Source organism: Saccopteryx bilineata, chromosome 3 (genome assembly GCF_036850765.1).
Source record: "Saccopteryx bilineata isolate mSacBil1 chromosome 3, mSacBil1_pri_phased_curated, whole genome shotgun sequence".
Taxonomy (NCBI): domain Eukaryota; kingdom Metazoa; phylum Chordata; class Mammalia; order Chiroptera; family Emballonuridae; genus Saccopteryx; species Saccopteryx bilineata.
In genome coordinates this window covers 104,669,676-104,691,318 of record NC_089492.1, presented here as the reverse complement: position 1 = coordinate 104,691,318, position 21,643 = coordinate 104,669,676, and the positions used below count along the sequence as shown (strand labels likewise).

The 21,643-nt window shown below is 40.8% G+C and overlaps 1 protein-coding gene across 3 annotated transcripts in view; it reads right to left on the bottom strand.

Moving 5' to 3' along the window:
- Nucleotides 1–19,108, bottom strand: part of FOXN2 (forkhead box N2) — a 63,697-nt gene extending 44,589 nt beyond the window's left edge. Inside the window, exons 1-2 of one of the 3 annotated variants that reach the window (XM_066267082.1) lie at nt 18,520–18,787; nt 9,175–9,328 (exon numbers count right to left, since the gene is read on the bottom strand). The gene's annotated coding sequence lies outside the window, so the exon portion shown is untranslated. The other 2 variants (XM_066267081.1, XM_066267083.1) reach the window with 2 other exon arrangements.
- Between the last annotated feature and the right edge of the window lie 2,535 nt (nt 19,109–21,643).

Genomic DNA, 21,643 nt, shown 5'->3' with positions numbered 1-21,643 from the left:
TTCTTTGTTTTAAGACTGTCAATTATAAATGCTGTCCATTCCATAAAAACCAATACTAAGATTAGGGGTAGATTCCAATCCCAAATGTACTAAGGAAAGACTGTATGTTTGATTAAAATGCTACATGATGTCATGTATCCAAGACAACTGAAGCATTATGGTCTCTTAGGAATAAAACTGCCTCTTGGTCACAGATTTAGGTGACACAGCATGTGATCCATTGTCTTTAAACAAAAAATGTGTGCAGCTGCATTTTCCAGTCAAAAAGGGAGGTGGTGAAATGCAGAATACAAAAGGGTCAAAGATTTGCCCCATAGGGAAACTGTTTTCCAAATAGGGTTAAAATTTTAAAAAAAAGAGAAGAAAAAAATAAATAAAATTGAATGGGGGAAAAATATTTCTCTAGCTCACACTAAAAGCAGAAAACACTTAAATCTGGGGAGTAGAGGGAGTTGTGGTAACTTTCCACTGAATCCACTTTTTTCCTACCCTAACTTGCCCAGATACACTGTAAAATGTGCCTTAAATGCCACTTCTATCTAAATATCTTCTACTATTTGTACACAGTATATAGAGTTTCCTTATACACTATTGCAGCATTTGCCTCCAAAAAAAGGTCTCCATTGTTTATCAGTTTCTTAGGGAAGTAAAACAAAACAAAACAACACATTTGCTTCTAAGCAGTAACAAACCTAGTATTTTCTGCACAAAGACCAACTACAACTTCTCTTTACAATGAATCCCTAGCACATAACTGCCTATCACACAGAAATAAAATACTGATAAAAGAGCAGTACCACAAAAGATCTAATTGAGTGAAAATTGTTTTCTTTAATAAAGAAAATAGCTATTTCTAATAAACGTTTAAGAAAGTTGATGACACAATAACGTGTAAACTTCTAGCAATATGAAAAACATAGCACTAATTACTTTACACAGTATTAAAAATAATGATAGAAAAGAAGCACTACTAGCTCACAGAGTAAATGTAATTTGAAAACCCATCTTCTCAAACTTTGGGATAGCAATCAATGTGGTGTCCAAACAAAAATATGCTTGAGGCTAACAAAAATTGATCACACAGAAATCAATAAACAATATTCATTAATTCCCTCTGCTGGTCTTTACATCTTGTTACTATTTTGTAACTGCCAATTTCTAATTTTTTCTTTTAATATAGTAAATATATTAACTATGCATGGTGTAGATGGGTTCTAGACTTATTGGGGGATCAATTTGTTAAGGTACCTAAATGTCTAACCACTACTTTGTACACCAAAAATTAATGTAATATTAAATGTCAACTGTAATGGAAATAGAAGCAATTATCACTATGTTACAAACAATACTGTTGCCAGTTAGCCAACTAGCACTTTATTTGGTTCTTTGACAGCCTTTTTACTGCACTTGAAAAGTAACATGAAAAAGGACAAAGTTACAGAAACCTGAAAGTTAACAGATCTAATGCCCCAATGTACAATGGAAAATTTGGTTAGCATTTGAATACAAACAGCTGGTATTCCTTGTTGTCAAGATTTATTTATGTATAAAATGATTTTCAATCCTTGAATGTAAGCCATAAAAAGGCATGAAGTTGTTACACTGAAAATAAGCATATTTTTAAAAGCACAAATATGATCAGAAATACATTTAATAAAATGATATCTTACCAAGAAACCCCTGGTGTCAAATTTGGAAAGCAAGAGTAAAACCATACTAGTTGATTTAATATCCTGATATTATATGTAATTCTAAAAATAATACAAGAGTATAATTAATTTAACACAGAATTAAGTCCATTTTAAATAGGACTAAACTAACCCTATATGTACACTTACTAAAGTAAAATATATTTATGCTAAAAGTTACTAAAGATATGTTATTAAATAAATGATTGCCAGAGCATTTTAGAAAGTAAAACCCAAAAAAATACCGAAGTTTCTAAATAAACTTACATAGACTATAACTTAAATTCTAGTTTTAATTTTTTTAAATCATTTTTTTCAGTTACAGTTGACATACAATATTGTGTTCATTTCAGGTGTACAGCACAGTGATTAGACATTATAACTTACTAAGTGATCATCCTGATGTTTCATTGCCATCTGACACACCATACAGTTATTACAGTATTATTGACTATTTTCCCTATGCTGGACTTTACGTCCATCCCCATGACTATTCTGTAACAACCAATTTGTACTTCTTAATCCCTTCACCTTTTTCAACCATTCTCCCAAACCCCCTTCCACTTGGCAATCATCACAATGTTCTCTGTACGTATGAGATCTATGAGTCTGTGTTCTGCTTGTTCTTTTATTTATTTTTTTAGATTCAATTGTTGATACTTATGTACAGGGGGTCAAATCTGCAGCACTCACTCCCATAAAAACTTTAAAAAATTGATATATGAGTGTTTCGGCTTATGCCATAAGCATCGTACTTATGTATTAATACTACGTATGCAAACTAGTTTGGAAGTCTTATAACATTTACAATGCTGTATAAAACATTGCTTTTTGTCTGGGATGAAGTGAGGCAAACAAATTTAAATAGTGTGTGGAAAAAACTGTGTCCCCAGTTTGTGTATGACTTCCATGGCTTTAAGGAGTCCGTGGAGGCTGTAACAGAGAAGGCTGTTGCCATGGGTAAACAACTTAATTTGGAGGTGGAGGCTGAGGATGTCACAAAGCTACTGGCATCACATGGAAAGGAGCTGTCTGCTGAGGAACCATTCAGCTGGAGAAGCAGCTGATTGAAGAGGAAAAGATAGAAACCCCAGAACCCAAGAGATTTACTACCAAGGGTTTGGCAGGTTTTTCTGTGGTAGAGGATGGTTGGCAAAATTTCAGGCTGAGGACCCCAGTGATGACAGATTCAGTAAGGTCTACAGAGCTGTTTGTTATGGATGCCCTGCAATGCTACAGGCAGATTTTGGAAGAGAAGAAGTCATCAATCATCCAGACTAGCCTGGAACAATTCTTTAAGAAAAAAGGAAGAGCCTGACCAGGAGGTGGCGCAGTGGATAAAGCGTCGGACTGGGATGCGGAAGACCCAGGTTCAAGACCCCGAGGTTGCCAGCTTGAGCGCGAGCTCATCTGGCTTGAGAAAAAGAAAGAAAAAAAAAAAAAAAAAAAAAAAAAAAGCTCACCAGCTTGGACCCAAGGTCACTGGCTCAAGCAAAGGGCCACCTCAGTCTGCTGAAGGCCCGCGGTCAAGGCACATATGAGAAAGCAATCAATGAACAACTAAGGTGTCACAATGAGAAACTGATGATTCATGCTTCTCATCTCTCTCCGTTCCTGTCTGTCCCTATCTATCCCTCTCTGAATCTCTCTCTGTCCCTGTAAAAAAATAAATAAAAATAAACAAAAAGAATAAAAATTAAAAAAGAAAAAGAAGAAAGGAAGAGAGGCCTGCAACAGATTCTGTACCCTCTACATCAGCTGCTTCTTGAGATGAAACACCTGTAGCACAGGTAGAACCATCTCTAGCGTCTCCTGCATGTTTCTTAGGCAATCCTGATTCACCTGACCCAGTATCTCCAGCGCCTTCTGTAGGTTCCCCTGCCTTTCCAGCTTCCTCCTCCCAATAGGTCACTATCTCCCACATTGCAATGATCCGTCCAGTGTGCAAGCCAACCACAGGAATAAAAGTAAGGCATTTTTCTACTCTCATTTTTTCTGTTACTATAGTACAGTATACAGTACTGTATATTTATGTGCTCTTCCTTTTTCTGTGGCTTAGCTGTGTTTTTATGTCCTAGATTATGATTTCACAACTGTGTTACGATAGGTAAGTGATTAGGCTTGGTTGTGTTTTGACTTACATCAAAATTCAGGTTACGTCACTGTAATCCAAATAACCCCTCTATTTATTGACATTGTATTGTTCATATTTTTGTCTATTTTTTTTCTTCTTAAAGAAGACCCTTTAACATTTCATACAATGCTGGTTTGGTGGTGATGGACTCCTTTAGCTTTTTCTTGTCTGGGAAGCTCTTTGTATGTTCTTTGATGATAAATGATAGTTTTGCAGAGTAGGGTAATCTTGGTTGTAGGTCCTTGCTTTTCACTACTTTCACTATTTCTTTCCACCCCCTTTTGGCCTGCAAAGTTTCTGTTGATAAATCAGCTGACAGTCTTATAGGAGCTCCTCATACGTAACTAACTGCTTTCCTTCTGCTGCTTTTAAGATTCTCTCTTTGTCTTCTACTTTTTGCATTTAATTAAATGTGTCTTGGTGTGGAGCTCTTTGGGTTCATCTTGTTTGAGACTCTGTGCTTCCTGGACTTGTATGTCTATTTCTATCACCAGGTTAGGGAGGTTTTCTGTCATTTTTTCAAATAGGTTTTCTATTTCTAGCTCTCTCTCTTCTTCTGGCAGCCCCATGATGCGAATGCTGGCATGCCTGAAGTTGTCCCAGAGACTCCTTACACTATTTTCATTTTTTAAAAATTCTTTTCATTTTTTGCTGTATTATTTTTATTTTAAAGTGATAGGAGGGGAAACAGTGAGACAGATGCCCACGTGTGCCCTGACTGGATCTACCTGTTAACCCCTATCTGGGGCCTATGCTCGAATCAATCGAGCTATTTTTAGTGCCTGAAGCTGACATGCTCAGACCAACTAAGCTGTCCTCAGTGCACTCTGGGCCCACACTGGAACCAGTTAAGCCACTGGATGTGGAAGGGGAAGAGGAAGAGAATGAGTGAGGGAGGGGGAAGAGAAGCAGATGGTCATTTTTCTTGTGTGCCCTGACTGGGAATCAAACCCAGAATGTCCACACACTGGATCAATGCTCTATCCATTGAAGCAACTGGCCAGGGCTATTTTTTGCTGTTCTGATTGGGTGTTTTTTGCTTCCTTATATGTCAAATCACTGACTTGATTTTTGGCTTGATATACTCTATTATTGATTCCTTGTAAATTCTTCATTTCAGTTAATGTATCCTTCATTTCCGGTCCTTTTTTATGTTTTCTATGTCCTTTTTTACGCTTATTATTCTTTGTTGAAATTTTCACTGAGTTCCTTGAGCATCTTTCTTTTTTCTTTTTTAGCGAGTGAGAGAGAGAGAGAGAGAGAGAGAGAAAGAGACAGACAGACAGAAGGGGAATCAGATGAGAAGCACTGACTTGTAGTTGTGGCACTTTACTTGTTCAGATTGCTTTCTCCTATGTACCTGGACAGGGAGGGCTCCAGTTGAGCCAGTGACCCTTTGCTCAAGCCAGCAACCCTGCATTCAGGCTGGTGAGCCCACCCTTAAAACCATCATTCTGAAGTCCTGGCTGGTTCCCTCAGCGGTAGAGCATTGGCCTGCCATGTAGAAGTCCCGGGTTCAATTCCCAGTCAGGGCACAAAGGAGAAGCAACCATCTGCTTCTTCACCCCTCCCCCCTTCTCTCTCGCTCTTTTCCCCTCCCACAGCCATGGCTCGAATAGTTTGAACAGCTGTACCTGGTTGCTGAGATGGCTCCATGGCCTCAGTCTCAGGCACTAAAATAGCTTGGTTGCCAAGCAACGGTGCTGCAGCCCAGCTGAAAAGAGTATTGCCTAGTAGGGACTTGCTGGGTGAATATTGGTTGGGGCACATGTAGGAGTCTGTCTCTGCCTCCCACCTCTTACTTAATTTTTAAAAATAAACAACAAAAAACCCCGCATCATTTTCACCTCTATATATCTAATGGTTTGCTGGACTCCATTTTGTTTAGTTGTTTTTCTGGAGATTTTTCTTGTTCTATCATTTGGGACATGGTTCTTTGTCTCTGATTTTCGGCTGCTTCCCTGTGTTTATTTCTATGTATTAGGGAGAGCTGCTACGTCAACTGGACTTGGTAGAGTGGCCATACACAGTAGATGTTCTGTAGGGCTCAGTGGCACAGCCTCCGCAGTCACCCGCACTGGAAGTTCCAGTTGTGGCCCTGTGTGGGCTGTTGTAGTTCAGCCCTGCTTGCTATTGGCGTCACTGGGAGTGACTGACCCCCAGACTGATCAGCTGTGAGAACCAGCTACAAATAAATACAGCAGAGGAACTGCTATGGTGTCAACTCCATGGAGCAGAACTTACTAAAGTAGGGCTTTGGTGCACACTGAGTTTTCCCCTTGAGTGTGTTATTCATGGAGGTGGTAGGGTTGTATTCTGGTGTGGTCTCAAGCTGTCTACCAGGTGCATGGCTCTAAAACCTCCTGAGAGGTGCAAGGTCAGCCACTGCCTGTGCCCTGCCTGGGGCCACCTGGCACAAACTACAGAGCAATATGCAGATGGCTGCGACTTGTGCTGAGCTTGGAAGTGCCCAGGCGAAGCCAGGCTGTGAACCATGGCCAGATGCCACTAGTGACAGGCCTGGGGCCACTTAGCAAGAAGTATGGGGTATGCAGAAGCCAGATGCTGCTTATCTGAAAGATTTGAGCAGAGTCCAAAGTATAAACGAAGACAGGCTGTTCTGTTTCAACCCTGCAAGTTGAGTAGGGTGAATGAAGTCTTAGGGAATCACCTGGGCAAGGCAAACAGTGAGTTGGGTTTATGGAAATTTATATATGGCATCTTCCAACTGGCTCTGTGTATCTCAGAAAAGGAACAATGGCCTCTGCCCATACTTCTGTCTGGCAGAAAGCTGCCCCTCAGCTCTTCCTCTGATGCCTGACAATCAATCTAGTTCCTTCCTGTATGTCCCTGGTCCCTTTCAAGCTGCTACCCCAGTGCTGGAGCTCCAAGGGGGTAAGTCCAAGTAAGTCCGTGCATGAGCTCTTTAAGAAGAGCTGCCTGGCACTCCTGTAGCCAGATCTTAACTCAGTCACAATCCTCGCTAGCTTTTGTAACCAGAAGTTATGGGGACTTCTCTTCCTGGCTCTGAAGCTATGGGCTAGGGCTGAAACCCTTTTTACCCCAGAAGGAACCTCCACAGACAACATTTCCCTCCTGATGTTAAACCACCACAGATGGGTGTGGGACCAGCCTGTCTCTGCCCCTCCTACCAATCTTAATGTGGCTTCTTCTTTAAATCCTTCATTGTAGGACGTCAGACTGCATGCAGGTGGTTCTAATGATGGTTGTTATATAGTTTAGTTGTAATTTTGATGAGGTTGTGGGAGGATTCAAGTACCACGTTTACCTCTGCCCCCATCCTGACCGGAAGTCCTAATTTAAATTCTAAGTAGCCATATTAACTGCAGCTAGATACAGCTAGGTAGTCTAGCTGTCACTACCAGGAGACAGGAACAATGGAGTAGATGTTAGTTTCACTTGATAATATAAATAATATTGACATGGGAAATGGCTGTTTTTCTTTATGGAGGTAGATCAATGTTTGTCATGGGCTTTTATTTTATTATTATTATTTTGGGGGTTTATTTTATTTTTTGTGTGTGGGAGTTTTTTGTTATTTTAACCTGTTGAGCTTGAAATGCCTGTGAGGTATTCAAGTAGAGTAAGGATCTGGGATATATGTGATCTAAAGTTTAGGAGACAGGTCTGGTCTAGGGATAGATTGTAGAGTAATTATATCTGAAATCTGCCCATCTCTCTCCATTTTCACAGGCACTACTATAGTACAGGTCAACATTATTTTTCATCTAAACCACCACAATGGTAGTCTACATGAATGGTACCCTCTATGGTTGTATTCTGAGCAAACACACTGCAGCTCTTAACAATATCTTCTTGTCTCCCTGCATTTATGCCTGGTCCTCGTAATTTGTTTTCTAAAATACAACTCTGACAATGTCCCTTTCTTGCTCAATCCATCAAGGGGATCCTTTGATCAATATCCAAAGTTCTTACCTTGGAATAGGAGACCCTGCATAACTGAGCCCCCTCTGTAACCTCTTTGGCTACATCTTTTGCTACTCTTTCGTTCTCCCCACTTTATTTCTCAGTAGGCCATGCTTTCTCCTTCCCAGGGCCTTTACAAATGCTACTACCTTTGCCTAAAACACTCTTCATTTCACCTAGCCCTACTAGCTAATCACTCACATCTCAGCTTTAAAATCTTAAGGGAAACTTTCTCTAACTTCCCATAGAGAGGACTCCAAAGTATATTCTTTCATAATATACTATACTTTTTGATAACACTTATCACACCTAGGTTAATTAAATATACTCCTTTCCCAGACTTACTGAAAGTTCCAAAAGGCAGATTTGGTCATCTGTTTTGGTTACTGTTCAAATATTTGTTGTCTGACAGATCTTGGTTCTAGCTCTGCTACTATATAATATTGACATCTATTAAATGATATGGTTGGAATTTCATTCTACAATAATCTAGATGTTTTTAAAAACTGAAATTTAAATACTACTAGTTTTCCTGTAGCTACATACATGGTAACACCTACATTTCCTACATGCCTGAGTGTGTGTGTCTAAATTATGTACACATAATAAATGTAAAGGTGAGAATTAGTACAGTATTTTCTTACATGTATCATTTTAAGCATTTCATTTAACTCCTTTAATCTTTATAACCACTTTATCAGGTACTTGTAATTATTAGTATTCATATTCTACATAGAAACAGAAAGATTAAATGATATGCCCAATATCACAAACCCTGAAGTAGAGCAAGTGACATACAAGCTCAGGGAATACAGCTCCAGAGCTCACACTCTTCACTAGTTAGTATACTAGCTGCCATCCTGCCTAGATTGCTTCATAAGTACAACAGAAAGACTAAAAAAAAGTGCATAGTACCACCAATAAGTACCACAGTACCACCATATGCCGAGAAGAACATTTCATCTTCGGCTCCTGCAAGGCCAGGTGCAGTAGCCCAGTAGCCGAGGATAAAACATTTGCTGTAGCATAGACACTCTGTGCCAGAAGTCTGTAGGCCAAAACAACAGAACTCAGGCACAGAGTGTCTAGTTCTGGGACTTCTGGTTAGGCTGTTAGGGGATCTTTGACCTCACTTCCGGCCCACGGAGCAAGGAGCAGTAGAATGCCGCGGGGAGGGGGGGGGCGCATCTCTGGGGGCCCTGTGATCGCCATTACCAGCAACCACATAACCACAGCAACCATCATCTAATCTACTGTTCTGGGGTGTCGTGGATTTCTTATTGACCATCATTACTGAGATAAGTGAGGGGGAGGCTGGGAGAGGCGAGGGCCTGTGCTATGGGTGCTGTTTCCCGCCATTAGAAACAGTGGCAGCCATCTTAATTTACATAAGATGAAACTTACAGAATTTCAAGACAGCATCTGGGCTCAGGTGTTGGTCGACTTGAGGTCAAAGTTTGAGAATCTGGAAAGGCGCCACTTGGAGAATCAAGCGGAGTGCCACTATGAACAGGAAATTTGGGGTGTCTGGAACCGATTACCAGACACTTTTAGCACCCTGAAAAATATAGCAATGGCTTTACTCACAATTTTCCCCTCTATTACTTTTGTGAGACCTTATTCTCAGCATTAAATAATATCAAAACCAAGAAAAGAAACAGATTGACAGATGAAATTAGTAGCACTTGCTTGGGCTTGAAGTGTACAAAATACCAACCTTCAATTGAAGATTTAGCCAATGAAATTCAGCAACAAAAAAGTTACTAATAGGGAGGTTAGTTAAAGAATTCCCCCTCCCCCTCACTTATCTTAGTTCACAGCACCCCACACAAGTTAAATAATATCAAGACCAACAAAAGAAACCAATGAACAAAGAAGATGAACAAAGAAGTCACTAAGCAGGCAAGTTAAATAATTAGTCTTTAGTTTATTAAATACAGTTATATATTACAATTATACACTTTTGTTATTTAAACTATAAATATCGCAAAATTATGTTTTTTTTTCTTGAAGTGACACACCACCCGAGTTATGCTAGATTTTGTGGCGAATTTTGACACACCAAGCTCAAAAGATTGCCCATCACTGGTATAGACCGTCAGCGCACCAACATCACAGGTTGGATCTGGCCAGGGCATTGGTTGATTAAGAGAATCAACCAATGAGCGCACAAGTAAATGGAACAATGAGTTGATGCCTCTCTCTCTCCAAATCAACGGGAAAAAATCAATTAAAAAAAAAACAAACCCCTGAGTGAAATTTATTTTAAAAATATAAGGATTATTACTGATACACCATTAATAAACCTCTATCATGACTGTACAATCCACCCCACCCAATCCCAATACTTGGGAAAAGTTAGTTCTTACTCTGTGTTCCCACAGCACTCTTGAATCTATGTCTAGAAGGGCATGTCTCACACTGCTATTATTTACTCACCTGCACCTGATTTCTAACATGTAGTAAGCACCTGATATTTGTCAAATTAATATCTTCACTTTGTACAAATTATGTAAACCTTTTTTTTTACCTCTAAACATGCAGAATTTCCCATTAAGCTTTCTAATTATTTTGTATTTCTAAATTATCTTTAAATAAAGGAAAAACAAATAAAATTCTCAGAACTCTACCCAATCAATAGTAAGCTGTTAAACCCAATTCTTTCTCAATAATTTAAGAATAGTGCTACATGTACATAATGCACGGTAGCTTTTAAATACTGCAGAGATAATATACATATTAAATGTCAAAGTAACTAACATTTGTGTATTTGCAACACAAAGACAATTCCATGACCCTTTATGGTGTTCTTCTCTACCCCTTACTGGGTGGGGACAGATCAAGATGCAAGCATCTCATCCTGGCAAATATCCACTTTTCCAAAGACTGCAGGTTACAGTACAAAGAATATGAATTTTCAAAATATGACAAACGTTGGTTCAAACACCCAGTACTGCACTTATATAATGATTCATTATCTGTTTCTTTATCTATAAAAAACAAAACACTTTCTTAGGGTTGTTATGGAAAATTAAATTATATACTTATATTATGAGTATAACACCATACCACAGTAGGCACTCAATAAAAGGTAGTAATTGTTGCTATGATTATTAATTTGCAAAAGACTTCTTCCCTTTTTCTGTATTTCCTTTTAAGATAAAGAAACAAACTACAAGGATATGTTTATCATTTTCCTCAATTCTCAAACTCCAAAATTATGAAATATACTTTAAAATTTCATATTAACTGTCAAAATTCTAGTTTAAATATTAAATTATGCTCACTGGGCTGTACAATAATATAGTGTGAAAGGTGTAAATGTAATAATACATTTTAAAAAGAATTTCAATAAAAGTTCAAAGTGTTTTGTAGTTAACCAAGTTAACTAGAAAAAAATTAACTGAAATCCTCATTCAATAAGTCCTTAGTCAGATTTTATTCTCCAATAAAATTGGTATTATTTTATGAGTAACATTCCCATTGTTAGGAATGGCATCACTATTTTGTCTGGTTTTTTTTTTTTTTTTTAATTCAGTGACAGGAGGGGAGACAAAGAGACAGACTCCCACATGTGCTCCAACTGGGATCCACCAGGCGAGCCCAGTAGAGGGCAATGCTCTTCCCATCTGGGGTGCTGCTCCATTGCTCAGCCACCGAGCTTTTCCTAGCTGCCTGAGGCAGAGGCCATGGAGCCAACATCAGCACCTGGGGCCAATTCGCTCCAAAGAGCCATGGCTACAGGAGGCAAAAAGAAAGAGAAAGAGAGAGAAGCAAGAGGGGGAGGGGTATAGAAGCAGATGGGCAATGCTGTGTGCCGTGACCAGGAATCAAACCTGGGACATCCACATGCCCGGCTGATGCTCTACCACTGAGCCAACTGGTTAGGGCACTATTTTACTCTTTTATTAAGTATAGGTGACTTCTGTCCAAAAAAGTTCACCATAGGTTTCAAAATTTTGATTAATGTTTCTTATTTCCGTCAACCTCATTTTCTTTTCCATAAATAAACAATCACAACCTCACCTGACCTGTGGTGGTGCAGTGGATAAAGCGTCAACCTAGAATGCTGAGGTTGCTGGTTCAAAACCCTGGGTTTCCCTAGTCAAGGCACATATGGGAGTTGATGCTTCCTGATCCTCCCCCACTTCTGTGTGTGTGTCTCTCTCTCCTCTCTAAAATAAATAAATAAAATCTTTTTTAAAAAAAATCACAGCCTCTCATAAAGAAAGTTCAAGGTCTCTGTTCTTTTCCCAAGGTGTTTTTCCCAACATACCTTTCAAACCACTTCTCAGGAAAGATAAGCTTCTAAGTGGCAAAAATGCCAAATACCTATGAAACTACTATTAAGAAGCCAAAAATTTTCTTATACAACCCACAAACCTTATTAGATATTAAGATAATTAATGGTATATATATGTTTTTTTATCCTGTGTGTGGAGGGAAGCCTGAGAGACAGGCTGCTGGAGAGACAGCCTGACTGGGATCCACCCAGCAAGCCCACTAGGGGGGCAATGCTCTGCCCATCTCGGGTGTTGCTCAGCAACCGAGCTCTTCTTAGCACCTGAGGCAGAGGCTATGGAGCCATCCTCAGTGCACCCGGGGCCAACTCACTCCAATCAAGTCATGACTGCAGGAGAGGGTGGGGGGGAGGGGAGAAGAGAGAAAGAAAGAAAGAGAGAGAAGTGGGAGGGGAGGCATGGAGAAGCAGATCTGCACTTTTCCTGTGTGCCCTGACTGGGAATCAACCCAGGCCATCCACACACTGGTCAAATGCTCTACCACTGAGTGAACCAGCCAGGGCCAATTAATGGTAACTGAACTGTCCTAATAATTTAACAGTAATCGGCTTAGAAAGAATAAAAATAATTTTCCATTCCCTGTGTTGGTTGCAAAAAGGTGATTATTTCTATGGTGCATATTTAAACTTTACAATAATAGCATGTCTTCCGAGTAACTACTTAAGAGCTTATATACCCTTTTAGTCCTTACAGTAATATTATGTTTATAACTATCAGTGAAATCACGGTCTGTTGGTGAGAGGATAAATTCTATTTAATGTTCACATCAGGCAGATTCTAGATGAATAGAAATGAAGTCTCTTGCTCACCACTGTATTCCTAGCACTTAGATACAGTAGATGCTCAATAAATAGTTGTCCTAGTTTAAATGTTTATTTATGGAAAAGAAAATTAGATGTGGGGAAATAAAAAAAAACACATGAATCAAAGTTAGGTTAAAGCCTAGAGCATGGGCCATGCTTAGTGACTTGCCTCTATACAGTAGGGTATAGAATGGGTGTGGGTGGGGGTGAGATTAGGCAAGCAAAGACCTCAAACAGGTTAACATAACCAAATTTATCATATTATTAGTATGTGCCCTTGATAGAATATGAGAATGGCACTTCACTTCTGTTGTCTTGCTCCCTAAAACCCAGAACCCTAGTCTAATCATAAAGAAAACATCAGACAACTCTCAGTTGAGTGACATTCTATAAAATTTCTGACTAGTATTCCTCAAAACTGTCACAGTCATCAAAAACAAGAAAAGTATGAGACACTGAAATTCTGGAACAGAAAAAGGACACTAGGGGAAAACTAGTGAAATCTCAATGAAGTGTGTAGTTAATAGCAATGTAACAATTTTGTTTCTTTCATTGTGATAAATGTACCACAATAATATATAAGTAAATAATCATAAAAACTGGGTGAGGTGTACTCTGTGTACCATATTGCATTTTTTTTTAAAAAATATAAACTATTCTAAAAGAAAATGATTACTTAAATTTTGGTAAGTTAGGCCTCACCAGGTGGTGGTGCAATGGATAGAGCATCAGACTGGAACGCAGAGGACCCAGGTTCGACCCCAGAGGTCGCTGGCTTGAGCAAGGGGTCACTCAGTCTGCTGTAGCCACCAGGTCAAGGCACATATGAGAAAGTGATAAATAACAAGTAAAGTATCTCAACGAAGAATTGATGCTTCTCATCTCTCTCCCACCTTCCTGTCTGTCTGTCCCTCTCTATGTCTCTGTCACAAAAACAAAACATTTTTTTTAATAGGTTAGGGTAAGAATAAGTAAAGAATATATGAATCAAAATACCTTGGAAGCAAATCATAACATTCTTTTGGTCTCTTCATATTTAGTGGTAAGACAGAGATAGCATTCTTATACAATGGAAATAAAGTTATTTAAAAAACACTACTACAGTCCTCCCTCGCCATATAGCGGTTCACTTTTTGCAGTCTCACTGTATCGCGGATTTTCTTTTTTCTTTTTTTTTAATTTTTCTGAAGTTGGAAACGGGGAGACAGTCAGACAGACTCCCGCATGCACCCAACTGGGAGCCACCTGGCATGCCCACTAGGGGGTGATGCTCTGCCCATCTGGGGCGTTGCTCTGTTGCGACCAGAGCCATTCTAGTGCCTGAGGCAGAGGCCATGGAGCCATCCTCAGCGCCCGGGCCAACCTTGCTCCAATGGAGCCTTGGCTGTGGGAGGGGAAGAGAGAGACAGAGAGGAAGGAGAGGGGGGTCGGGGTGGAGAAGTAGATGGGCACTTCTCCTGTGTGCCCTGGCCGGGAACCGAACCTGGGACTGCTGCACGCCAGGCCGATGTTCTACCACTGAGCCAGGGCCTGTATCACAGATTTTTAAATTGTATATATCTAATTTTGTATTGTGGATTTTTTTGCCATATTGTGGAATTTTGCGGTATATATTTTTATACATTATTTTAATTATTTTTGTGGTAAAATAACCATTTTCTAGCCTAAAAAATTAAAAACAATATAAAAGAGTGTGGGAAAGGTTAATAACAGTGTGGTAAAGGTTTATAAGAGTGTGGGGAGGGTTTATAAAGCCTTAAAATATACAATAATAAAATAAATACAAGGTAGTGACACTGCAGATTTTCACCTATGGGGGGGGGGTCTGGAACCTAGCCCCCGCGATAGAAGGACCGTATATGTCTTGTACTAGTCTACAGTATTATAAAGTCACATGTGATCAAAGCAAATGCCCCTTGAATTCTAGTATCCCAAAATATCACTTAGTCCTCAACACTTCAATATCAACTCAAGACAAAAAAAAAATCATTACATTAGCTGTCAGCTCTATAGTGACTGAGTTATCTCACACTAGTCACTAAAGGTCAAACTCACCTTGATTTCTCCTACTCACCTTATACTCAACTAACTAAACTGACCATCTTCATCTTCTTTGTGATGTTCCACTTTTAAATCTCCTTCTCAAGGTTATCATTTTTTTTCTTTGATTGACCTCTCTCCTTCAAATCCTCTTCATTTCCATTTAATAATTAGTCCTGTACACTGCTGTCATTCCCAGACTCAAATGCCATCTTTTGGGGGGTACTAAACCATATTTAAATTCAGATGTGATGTCTTCAAGGCCAACCATAAATGGTTATTCTTTTGTACTCTTCACTTGTAAAGAAACACCTTTCCATTATCTCTCTACCTCATACCATAAGTCTTGCCTTTTCTTTGTTCAGAAAATAATCAAGTATTCACAAAGTATATAATATATATCTGAGAAGCTAAGACTTTTTTGGGTGATCAAAGAAATCTTCTTAGAGTGACAAAACCTAACAAAGAACATGGGAATTTTGTCTACTTAAGGGTGTATCCTCAGTTCCTATAACAGTGGCTGGCACATGTTAAGTGATGAAAAAATGTATTAAGTGAAAACAAGGCAGTAGAGAATGTTACAGCCCCCCAAAATTATATGCTATTAGAGAACAGAAAGACTTCTCAGTTGGAGAGATAAAGGCTGGTCTAAAAAATTGTATTATTCTAAGGCTCTCAGGGCAGTCAGCTAAGATTCAAGCTTGAGTAGATATTCAGTAGTTAAGAGGATGTGTGCAGGTGCATTTCAACAGAAAATATCATTATTAGCAAAGGTAAAAAAAAAATTAGTATACCATGTTGAAGTAGTGAATAAAACAATTCCTATAGGCTAGTGGGAGATAAGAAAGTAGAAGACAGGAACCGAAGTTTGAAAAGTCTTCAGAAGAAATTTGGTATTCATGTTCGATCGAAAGGGTTTTGGTCGTTAGAGTGATATAATCTTCAGGAAGATTAATCTAATAAGAGTAACATAAGTCAGACTTTAAAAAGCAAGAGCCTTATTTCTTCAAAGAGCCTCCCCTATCTACTCAAATTCTCTAGTTTTCTTCTCTTAATTCTTATAGCACCTGCCTGCATCATACAATTTTAACTCCTAACTATATCCTCTCACATTGTAAACTCATTTTCACGTGTGTTGTTCTAATCTAGTCATGGAGATCAAATCTTAAGACTTTTTTTCTTCCCAAAGAAATCAGCAAATCATTGGGCCTTCAGAACATCTTCCAGTGTATGTTTTCAGTGCTTTCTGCACTGTGTAAGTACTTCATAACCTCATTTACTTTTATTTCTTACCTAAGCATTGTTCTCAGTGGTAAGCACACATATTCACTTCTCAATTGCATTATCTTTTCTGCATTTTTTTACTCCCTGATAGTTTTACCTGTTAACTTCATTGATTAAGAAACACTGTTTTGGCCTGACCAGGCGGTGGCGCAGTGGATAGAGCATCGGATTGGGATGCAGAGGACCCAGGTTCGAGACCTAGAGGTTGCCAACTTGAGCGCGGGCTCATCTGGTTTGAGCAAAGCTCACCAACTTGGACCCAAGGACGCTGACTTGAGCAAGGAGTTACTCGGTTTGCTATAGCCCCACGGCCATGGCACATATGAGAAAGCAATCAATGAACAACTAAGGTGTTGCAACGAAAAACTAATGACTGATGCTTCTCATCTCTCTCTGTTCCTGTCTGTCTGTCCCTATCCCTCTCTGACTCTGTCTCTCTAAAAAAACAAAACAAAACACCGTCTTGTTGTAGTTATAATTCTAATGTTGCTGCTAAAATTTGTCTACATAACTTTAAATATTTCTAAATTTCTCAACACATCCTAAATGTTTCCTGTGGGTTTAGCACTCTTCAAATACAGCCCATTCAAATAAAAAGATGTTACAGAAATAATTCAAATCCACCAAAGTATTCACAAAATGAAACATTATGCATATAAAGCATTAATAATCAGGAACTGTTTTTAATTTTTAAAATTTCCAAATACTCCAAAATTTTGGATTTTAAAAATTTCAATATTCTGACATTTAATATTTATATATTGTAAAAATTATATTTCATTCCCTTAATAAATTCCCTAAATAAATTTCATTCATATTAGCATTCATGTTAATAGCTTTCCAAAAAACAAAGCTTTATAAAGTGCACATATACAAATTAAACAAGTATTAATTTCATCCTTAAACATGTATTTTCAGGTCACAACTTTTATGTTAAAGAAAATTAGATTTTTATAAAACTATCAAAAAGAAATCCTCTAGAATGTAATTATTTCTGATTCCATCAGAACCTCTCATCCTGGCTTTGAAATTCAAACAACCCCCCCCCCCCCCTCACAAGTTAGGAAAATACATAATGTACCATACTATCTCCCAACACTCCTTAATTGCACCTAATACTGCTGAGATTTTAAAGATGAATCATCAAAACAGCAAAGGAGAGCAAAAATGTCAATATATACCTTACAAGAACTGCAAGGAAAAAGCTAAGTCTTACGATTCTGACATATATAGTTTAGCTTTTTCCACTTCCCCATCTCAGAAAACACCAAAATAAATTAGGATGCAAAGCTACAGCACGGTTACAAAGACCAGTGAAGCCTCAGCCCTAGTGGCGCTAGGGCAATTTCTTATACTCGGCCGGCCACGTGGCTGTCACAATTATAAGGAAGAAGGGATAAACAGCCTAAACTAGAGTGAAATAAATAATCGCACTCCCCCGCCACCTCGGAGTTCGAATAGAAGAAAGTATGTTATTTCTTTGCATGTGAGATTTTTTTCTCTTAAGGAGAAAACTAAGCACAGAGGCTGCTTTAAAGAGACTTTAAATCGAAATCGGGTCAAAGAAGATCCCGAGTATGCCCCCCAAATGAATTGGATATCCCAACTTCCGAAAAATGGTGGGAACAGAGGAATTCCGCAGAAACGTAAAAGCGGCGGAGTTGAGTAAGACGGAGCATTAGCACATGTGCCACTTTTCCCAGACTTCCACCGCCCTCCCAGGTTCCAGACCCACTGCTGCCGCAGCGGGACGAACTCAGAGGCTGAGGTGCCTCACGCACGCCCTCAAACCTCAACCCAAGAGAAAAGGCTGAAGGGCAGAAGTAACTACGGCCCCAAGAAATAGGCGAACAGGAAGTGTCCATACTGCTGCGCTGAAACACCAAGCCCTATCCCACCTAGACAGCCACTTTCAGAGGCCTCCGGGGCGCCCGCTGAATGAGGGGCTAAGGGTGCCGGGTTCGGCCACCCCGACATCCGAGACCGGAACCTGTCCACCCCAATGCCGCGCCACCCAGCTGCCCGAAGTTCACTTCTGGTGGCGCTCGGCGCCCTCAGGGACATTAGTTGGCCGGGCCCAGCCAGAGTCCGCCTGGGGCCGGACGAGGACTCCAAGCCCGGAATGTCTCGCTCCACAACAAGCCAGGGAGGGGGCATTGCAAAGACTCCCGGGAGGCTTGGGGCAGGCACTTCCTCGAATAGCAGATGCTCCCTGGGTCGAACCCGAAGCGTCCTCAGGGCCACCTCCGAGCCCTTCCGGAGAGACGGCACCCCTCGCCACGGTTCCCTTCGCGCGACACCCGCTCCGAGGAGGTCAGTACCTTTCAGGAAAAACTCCGAACTCCAACGGGGCCGCACTCCCCTCAGTTCCACACCCCCGGAGAGCCCACACACAACCCAAGGCGCGCGCCGGGGAGATCCCCGAGCCGCCGCCAAATCCTTAGGACAGAAATGTCCGGGCGCGTCACGGGACAGCCGCCTCCGGGCCCCACGCCCAGCGCCGGCCGCACGCGCTGCCTGTGCCCAGCAGCTGCGCTGAGGTCTGGGGCGCGGAGCCACCGACGCCGTGCTGCACCGACCGGGGAGCAGTTCCACCCGGGACTCACCGTCAGCTCGGCCGCCGCAACGGGAAAGCAGGAGACGGGTACGGGAAGACAAAATATGGCAGAGAATCGCAGCTGCTCCCGGCGGCTTCCAGCAGCCGCCTCCGGGAAGACGCAGCCACGAGCAGGCAGCGGCAGCTGCGGTGGCGGCCACGGCAGTACCACATCCCCCTCCTGCTCGCTTCCTCCCTCTCCCTCCGCCCTTCCCCCGCTGCCATGGTAACGTGGCGCCAAAGAGATTAGACCCGCCCCTCCCTCCAGTTCCCGCCTCCCTCGGGCGGGGTGTTCGGCCCGCCCCTTCCCGTCTCCTCCCACTGCCTACAGAAGGGCCTGGCCCCGGCCGAGGCTGCTCAGAACCACGGGTGGGGGAGGAAGGGGAAGGCGGTGTCCGGAAGGGCGGGGCTCTCACGGAAGGTAGGGTGGAGACGTGGTGGGCCAGTGCGGGTTTCGGGTTGAGGAGGGGCTGGGGAAGGCGGGAAAATGGAAAGGCATCGCCCTGTCCGAGAAGGACCTATAGGAGTGCGGCGGGACGCGGCGCGGCCGCTGACTGGCTGAGAAGGCACGGGGGAGGAGCGGGGTGAGGGTGGCGGTCCCAGCCGGTCTGTCCTGTCCGCGAAGACAGCCACCAACGCCGCGTGCTTCTATGAGTTTCCCCAAAGGCTTTCCGCCATTGGCCAAGCTTTTAGAAAGCGCTTCAGAAACGATAAAGCATTAATGTAAACTTAGAGTGTTAGTGCCTTCGCTGACTGAAATTGTGTGTGGAAACGGAGCCCACCGTATTTGTGGTGGGAAAATAAAGTCTTTGTAATAACAACCAAAATTTAGTGAGCATAGCATTTACAGAGTGCTCAGTTAGTGCTAGGGACTGGTCTGAGACCTTTGTGTGCATTTTCATAACCATAATGAGTAGCATTGCCAGATAAAATACAGGAGTGCTCAGTGAAATCGGAACTTAAGGTAAAGGTAGAATAATTTTTTAATATAAGAACGTTCTCTTTGGGATAGTCTTTCTGATTTGTTTGTTAAATTCGCCAACCCTATCCTAATTCTTACAAATTCCCACTTTATAGATAAGGAAACAGAGGCTTAGAAAAATAATCTGTCAGATATAAAATAAGTGGCAGAACTAAAGCTCTTTTTATCATTGTAATACTGATAATTAGATTTCTGAATATCTATAGCCACATCTTCAAACACTAGAGTAGTGATACCTACCTCACAAATGTGTTGAATGGATTAAAAGGAAAGGTATATGAAAGAGATCTGGGCAAGGACTGGTGCATAGTAGGTGTTAAAAGAGGTTTATTTCATCTCTGAACAATGTGTGTTAACTGGGTATTCTGATCTGTGTGTGAAACAAGCTGCCTACTGACAATAAGACACACTGTGGGGGTGACAAAGTCATCAGGATATATAAAAACAAAAATGGAAGTTTGATGCCCTCATTTCCACAAAGTAAAACAAACATGGCATTTATATGATTTGTCCAAAGTCATCTGCTAGTTTCATTTGTTTTTCATTACACTGTCTTTGTAGCTGCATTCAGAGTAAGAAACCACAAGTCAAATACAGTGCACTACAGCTAGAGTGAGTGTTACTTCATTTTCTCCCTTCAGAGTACTGTTGCCCTCTCATATGGACAAACTGAAGGAAGTCCCCTGGAGGAAGGGTGTAGTAGAAAGGGAGTAGAGGAGAGAAGGAATGGAAGGTTGAGAGAAGGTGGCTTCTGAAGAACCACAGCCTCCTCAGATCTCAGTCTTATTTTTATCTCTGCTGGCCACTGTAATGGTGGCCACTGACATAATACGGGTCTTCATCTTCTTACAGATTATAGAACTAATATCTTACTTATATATTGAACTTTAGTTTCTATTTTTCATTCTAATCTATTTTAATTCAGGTGGCCAAACAATTCCCTCAGCTCTAGAAGAGTGATGGAATTTGAGAGCTGGAAGTCATATATGATATATGTTAGTGATGTATCATCCTTCCAGGAGCCAAAATGATCATGAATGAGAAGGAAAAAAAAAATCCAGAAAAGTTATGTAACTTGTCCTAAGCCACACAATGAGTCTACCGCATCCTCATCCACTACATTTTCTGTACTGGTCCTTTTCACTCACTCATTCACCCTAGAAAGACTGGGCCTATTTAAATAATCTCTGTGGGTTAGGTTCAGGTCTCTTAGGAAATCTGTCACACTTAGTTTAGAGTCCAGGGACACTTGTATATTTAGAGGTTTTTTTTAGAGGACTTTGAACACCTATCAAGAAAAAGCTCTGATTAAAAATGATTCAGAGTGGATAGCTTTCCCCAGGAGTTCACAAAAGCAAAAACGCTAAGAAACTAGAACTTAACTCTTTAGGAAAAAGAGGATCCTGGCATTTAAGATCTCTTGTGAAACTTTTATTTCTCCAAAATACTTGAAAATAATATATTAAAAATAAACACTGGAAGACAAGTGCATTAGAAAATATACTGTTTAGACACTTCTCCCAGGAAGAAATACAAATGGCCAACAGATATATGAAAAGATGCTCAGCTTCATTAGTTATTAGAGAAATGCAAATCAAAACTACAATGAGCCTGACCTGTGGTGGCACAGTGGATAAAGCGTTGACCTGGAAACACTGAAGTCGACGGTTCGAAACCCTGGACCTGCCTGGTCAAGGCACATATAGGAGTTGATGCTTCCTGCTCCTCCCCCCATCTCTCTCTCTCTCTCTATCCCCCTCTCTAAAAAAAATGAATAAATAAAGATAATAATAAAGAGGAAAAAAGAAAAAGACTGAGCAAAGGCGTAAAAAAAAAAAACTACAATGAGATACCACCTCACCCCTGT